Source organism: Zea mays, unplaced genomic scaffold, assembly GCF_902167145.1.
Source record: "Zea mays cultivar B73 unplaced genomic scaffold, Zm-B73-REFERENCE-NAM-5.0 scaffold_484, whole genome shotgun sequence".
Lineage (NCBI taxonomy): Eukaryota > Viridiplantae > Streptophyta > Magnoliopsida > Poales > Poaceae > Zea > Zea mays.
The window spans coordinates 10,001-16,276 of record NW_023367129.1 but is presented as its reverse complement, the minus strand read 5'-3'; the positions used below and the strand labels follow the sequence as shown (position 1 = coordinate 16,276).

The 6,276-nt window shown below is 46.9% G+C and overlaps 1 protein-coding gene and 1 non-coding gene across 2 annotated transcripts in view; both read right to left on the bottom strand.

Moving 5' to 3' along the window:
- Nucleotides 1-2,025: 2,025 nt before the first annotated feature.
- On the bottom strand, nucleotides 2,026-2,096 carry TRNAC-GCA (transfer RNA cysteine (anticodon GCA)). The gene has a single exon. It is a non-coding gene; the product is annotated as a tRNA-Cys (tRNA).
- Nucleotides 2,097-5,110: 3,014 nt separating this feature from the next.
- Nucleotides 5,111-6,276, bottom strand: part of LOC118475569 (uncharacterized) — an 11,160-nt gene continuing 9,994 nt past the window's right edge. The window contains exon 1 of the mRNA XM_035963870.1: nucleotides 5,111-6,276. This exon is cut by the window's right edge and continues 9,994 nt beyond it. The gene's annotated coding sequence lies outside the window, so the exon portion shown is untranslated.

Here is a 6,276-nt window from a genome sequence, read left to right as displayed (position 1 = left end):
GATGCGCTAACGCTATACGGCTTTCATGCTAGAAATCTATCTATATAATGATAATGCGAGCCGAGCATTTCACCCTATCTACTCACGGCAGTGCAACCTATCAACCGGGAAAGGTCACCGTAGACTAAGCTGGCGCACCTTACAAGAATGACAAGACAAACTCTTTACCAGCATTCCTGATACCGGCACTGCCCACTAATCTCGATCTTGAGAATCACTACCCTCTCTCTCTAGCTAGCTATCCCTCTCTCTCTAAGTCTCGGCTTTTATAGCCATAGCCCGATTACAGCAGCTGCAATTCTGTAAACGAAATGTAAAGCAAGAGAGGAAGCGTAAACTGAAAACGTAAACTGGTGGTAAAGTAAATGGAATCATGGCCGTTGGATGCTCTTCATCGACGGTCCTCGATTCTTCTCATGACAGGCCAGGCCTCCCCTCTTGAAGCAATCCTTGTCCTCATCCTCAACTCAAGGATATCGTTCTGGGAACCAAGCCTTCAGCGTTGCATAGCATAGTCGAACTGTGGAAAAGAGCTTTGAATGAAACTGCAATCTTCCCAAGTTGAGTCTTCTGCCGCCAGATTAATTTGATCCTCCATTGAGATTTCACCACCATACCGTCAGAAACAGAACGAGTGCTCAACACTGCAAATGGTTCCGTTTTGATCATCTGAGGTGACCATAGGAAGTGGGAACAGCTTTAGGCCCAAGATGCTTCTGAAATTGGCTCACATGGAAGACTGGGTGAATCTGTGCAGTGTGAGGCGCAAGGCTGCTGGACCAATTTTCTGAAGAATAAGAAAGATAGAACTTTCTAGCTAGCTTCGTTCCTGACCCCAGAATTTTCCTGTATGGCTGTAGCTTAAGGTAGACCATATCACCGCAAAGATCTCTCACTTCTGTGTTGATCTGCAAATTTCCCGGGCTTGAGCTCAATTTTCCTTCCGCGCCGCAATCATTTGCTGTTTCTCAGCCAAGAATTCAGCAGCAGGAGATTCTGGCCCTGGGACCATCACTTCACTGATTAAGGGTTCCGCCATACATTGAAAGGGGGTACATTTCTGTGAGGTATGATAGTCTTATACCACCGCTCTGCCAGAGGCAACCATGCATTCCATTTCCTCGGTTCATAGGAAAGAAAGCCCTTCTCGTTAGTCTTCTCGTTAGTACAGCAGAAGAGAAGAGAGCCGTATCACAACAACATTCGCTTCATCCAAGCCAACCTTATTAGAAAGCCGTCTAGCGCATCTGGCACTTGTAAGTATCTGCATCCGAGTCACTCTCCTCATTGGCGGATCTGAATCTGATCAAAGTATGATTCTCTAGGGTCAACGTATAGGGTCAAAAGTCCTACCTGCTCTCAATCCGGATGTTCTTCCTCTGCTTCTCCCTTTCTTTCCCTTCGCTGTTGTCCGAGAAATCAATCCTCTCTTCCCCGAAGAGAGTCTTCCTCTACAGGAAAGCAGTGCTTTTCTTTTCTATCCGTGACTTATCTTTGACCTACCTTGCTTCTGCTTCTACTTGACCGGTGCTTGCTTATTAGATCCTATCCACGCTAAAGAAACAGGAATCAGGAAGTTGTTTCTTTCATTTATACCTATGATATCCACGCTAAAGATGAGTGCCTTCTTTTCTTTGACAGTTCATATCAGCTATCCCATCTCTTTCTTGCTCGGTGAAAGGAATATCACTATCCCATATATATATCTATTTCAAGAAATATCACTATCCCATCTCTTCTATTAGTTCTAGTTACTGACCCTCGAATACTGTGCTTTCTTACCTAGCTATTATGCATAAACCAGTGCTGCTAAAACACCTAGTCCTTACTTCTATTGAGACTCTACCCTTGCATGAAAAACACTGTCTTGAAAAAACGACTTGCTTTTTGAAACTATACATCAGACTTTAAGGCATTCAGAAAAATCCAGTATCGACAGGCCTAGTTCTTTTCCTTTGCTTATGCAGGGCAAGAATTTGTAGAGTTCAATCAGTACAATAAGAAATAAAAAGTATTTTGTGGGTCAGGCGACACCCAGATTTGAACTGGGGATAAAGGATTTGCAGTCCCCTGCCTTACCGCTTGGCCATGCCGCCAAAAGAAAGAAGAGAAAGAACTGGGAGTTGGCGCCTACATAACAGGTAGCTTGCTTACCAAGCCGTCCTGGCAAGCTCCTACAGTTCTCTTATTATTCTTGACTTGACTTATTAATAATAAAACTACTCACTAACAAAATGAAAGACGATCTAGAATCTACCCAAGAAGATAGAGAGTCCCACATACGAGAAAAGGTCACAAATGGAGTTGAACCAAGTAACATTGCAAAGGCATAATGATAGTAGGGTCGGGATATCCCCGCCCTCCGAACCGGACGTGAGGGTCTCCCCTCATCCGGCTCTCCGCAGGGGAATCTCCACTCACTGCTTCCCCTAATATCCTCCCTCCCTTTACCACATCATGGGGGTTTACAGGAGATCCCAGAGACTCGCTCGGAAAGGCTGCTATACCAAACATTATTACTTAACTACAAAGAAAGAAAAGACTATAGTAGTCACTAGACTGACTATAGTAGTCCGTCCGGCTGCTCTTGCTTAAATCATTACTCTTCATTCTCCCGTGCTCTAGCAATTGCGCTCCCTAGACCACTACCATTTAGTTAGGTAGGGACAATCAATCAATCCAATCCAATCCAATCCATAGTTACGGGAATAACGGAATGCATGGGGATCCAAAAAAAGAGAAAAATGAATATTTTCTATGAAATCCTTTCTTTCCATAGATGTATCTGGTCTGAGACGGTACAGTACTCTATGAGAGGAATGCAATGGGATGGATGGTAGAGGGCTGCCTGCGCCCAAAAGCGATGATTCACTTGTCCCCTTGTCTATAGGGACCTTGTGGCATACAACCGCCACGACTCCTGCGTTATAGCCGCCCCTTTCTCTCTTTCTTTTGACTGCCTCGTGGACGGACGAAAGAAGGGAAGTTACAGAAGGGGGCAGTGAAGGCTCGCCAAGTAGACAGCAAGCCCCCACCCCGTCAGTCCTGTGTTGCCGTAGCGTGCCCTACTTCAATAAGGTATTACCTCGCCGATTTGAAAGGGGATTGGATTCATTCACTTGCATTCCTGCTAGCACTACAAAAAGCTCCGGTCTTAACGACCCTACGGAAGCTGTGCAGCCTTTCCTCGGGTTCGTAGAGTCGGGTTTCCCGTTTACCCACAACGGAGGAGCCGCCCCCACCAACCAAAGCAGGTAGGCGGCCACGGTTCATAACGCACTCTTCGCACAACAGATCCACTTTGAAGTTGACTTATTCGCTCGGCCAATCGTCGGAATGTGTACGAGATACCATAAGGGCCCAATATCTCAATAGCACCCTTGTCTAAAGCTTCGAATGAGACTGAATATCCGAAACGCAGGAACGATCTGACTAGAAAGTCATTCAAAACTTGATCGAAGAACCAGCGTTTATTGAAGAAGCTATAGAGTCGATTACAAAAAGTACTAGTTTGAAAGGCTCGTTGGAATTGATCCGCTACGAGATTTACATTATACGCTAGAGAAGCACCTGAAGTACTAAACAGAATAGGTATTAGTTTTGTAATGGTTGGAGCAGCAAACTCGGATTCGGCAAGAATCTCATTTTTTGGTAGTACGAAGGGGGAATTGGCCCAAAAATTGGATAGGGGTAAAGACGCAGCCGGGTGCCGGCGGCTTATTCAAGTGCCCCCCGAACCGCGCGAAATGGTCGCCTATTACACGGCTCACAAACTCTGCCTGGGGTGGGGCTACCTATTATTCGTAGGCGGTACGTACGGCGCACGCAGGGCCTCGGTTTGCTGCGTGGACTGTCTATGCATTTCCTACAGAGTGTAATGGAACCCAGCTCAGCTCCGCCGAGCCAAAAGGAAAGAACAGCCGGAGGCGAAGAGTAGAGTATAGCCAAGGGGCTGGCTTTCGTCGTCCGTAAAGGACCTAACGGAAGACCGTGCTCCGAAGTGCACTGAGAGTTTTGTTTTAAGAACACTTGGCCTTACCCCTTCGTTTTGAGCCATGTCTAGGTGGCAGAGTGTTGATCCTCACCCGCCCGTAAGCGGACTCTTTCGACAGAAGGTTGCAGATGGAAAATTCCCGCTCTGTAGGTCGTCAAGCATTTGATGCAACCTAGCCAAGTGTTCTTCACCAGTGGCCGTACGGGGGTTGTCCAGGGCCCGCGCCCCCCGTCCCATCCAATCGCCACTTGGATGCAGGCCCGCCATCTTCCGGATTATGTCAACCTTGACCTCAAATAGGTCTTCGGCTTGAATCCGGGCCATTCTTATGTCATGGGCTGAAGGATTCCAATTAGTCCCCAACAGCCGCCTCTGAATGGATTCTACGCTATCCCCTCCTATTATTTCATTTAGTTGATGGGGGTAGGGGACGTAGGGCGGAGCCCGATTAGCTGCTTCCTGCATAACAGGAAGAGCGGGAGGCGTAGCTTGTTCCCCCTGAAGCGGTTGATTGACCGACGAGGTGGTACTTCTACTACGCCCGGAACTGGCCGAATCCTCTACCAAATAGGAATCGGAAGTATAAGTAAATAAGGCCGAATTGGAGGATTCGGCTGCTCCGTGCATCATGTAATTTGCCATGGATAGCCCCCCTCCGGTAGCGAGGAAGAAGGCCCGTAGAGCGAATCCAACGGCCATGATGAGAGTCACGGAGGAGCAGCCATTCCGAAGTAAGAGCCTGACTAAGGCTTCCTTGCTCAGTGAGTAAGCAAGTCGTAAGACCAGTGCGTCCCCCCCAGTAAGACAAAAATAGAAGAGATGATAAAAAAGATAAAGAAGGAAAAGAGCATTTTTCTTTTCTTCATATCCATTCCACTAAATCTCATCTCATAGTTACTCTAAACTTTGAAGCTCAGCTCTGCTCCCAAAAGAGAAAGGAGACTGAGATAGGGGTTGTCCTTGGTTTTTCCAAGGAAAGGAAATTCTTTTGAGAACCTGATCATAGAGGAGCCATATGAAGCTAAGGTTTTTGGAATAGCGGTGGGCTGGTAACGTAATAAGGGAAAGGAAGCTAGCTGCTTCCATATCGCCCCCCCAAAATAACCAATAAGTTCCAGAGGCATCTTCCATTCATTTAGATTTTGGTCTTTCTGCGCCATATTTAGATCTTCCCTTTCTACGATCCGGAATTCCCAGCAAATCCTTTACTCCTCGAATACGATGGGATTTCACACCTGGCGAATCTTTCACTCTACCCCCTCTGACTAAGACTATAGAATGTTCCTGCGAATTATGACCTTCGCCTGGAATGTGAGCAAATATATCATGTCGATTGCTCAACCGTACTTTTGCTATCTTACGTAGAGCTGAATTAGGTTTTTTCGGTGTTCTCGTCGAAACACGCAGGCATACTCCTTGCTTCTGGGGACATTGATCCGAAGCTCGAGTACGGTCCGTGCGCCGTTTTTCTTCTCTACCATGACGAATCAATTGATTTTTTGTAGGCATCCCTCTTTCCTATGTCCTTCCCCCCTTAGCCCTTTCACTAGTGGTTACTCCCGATCCGAAGCACCCCTTTTCCATTCATAGAGAGATCCAATCGTCAAAATCAATAAAAAGGCCATCATGGACCAAGATCCAAACAGATCAATCTTGTTAGGAGGTACTGCCCAAGGAAAAGAAAAGGTGACTTCCGGGTCAGGGATAATAAATAAAATAGGAACCGGATAAAATCGTATATCGAAACGACTTCTGGCATCACCGGAGGGATCGGAACCACATTCGTAGGCCGACAATTTTTCTGGATAGGTCGAACTATTGGAAGCAAATGGAAAAGGAACACCGAGTGGAATCAAAGAAACTAGCGGACTGATCACTAAATAGATACAAATAGGTGCAAATTCCGACATCACCAAAGCCCACTTCGTTCTCTCGCTCTCCTCGCGGCGCTCCTTGCTCGCGGAGCGGCATACCGAAAAAAAAAGACGCTCAGATGTGGATTCGAACCACTGAAGGATTTCAAGGGCAATGCCCCTTGCTCTTCCCACTGAAACAAGCAAAAAAGGATTTTAAGTCCTTTGCTCTAACCAGCTGAGCTACCAGAACCACTTGCCTAAAGTCTCTTTTCTTCATCTATGAGCATCCTACCCGCAGTGGAGGAGCTTGCTCAAGAACCGAGAGCCGCCCAGGGACTGGACGGCCCTCGTTCGGGAAGGTCTTCTTCGCTATAGACGCCACCAAGAACAAGAAAGGGGCGCTCCGCTCCTAGTCACTAAGTAGTG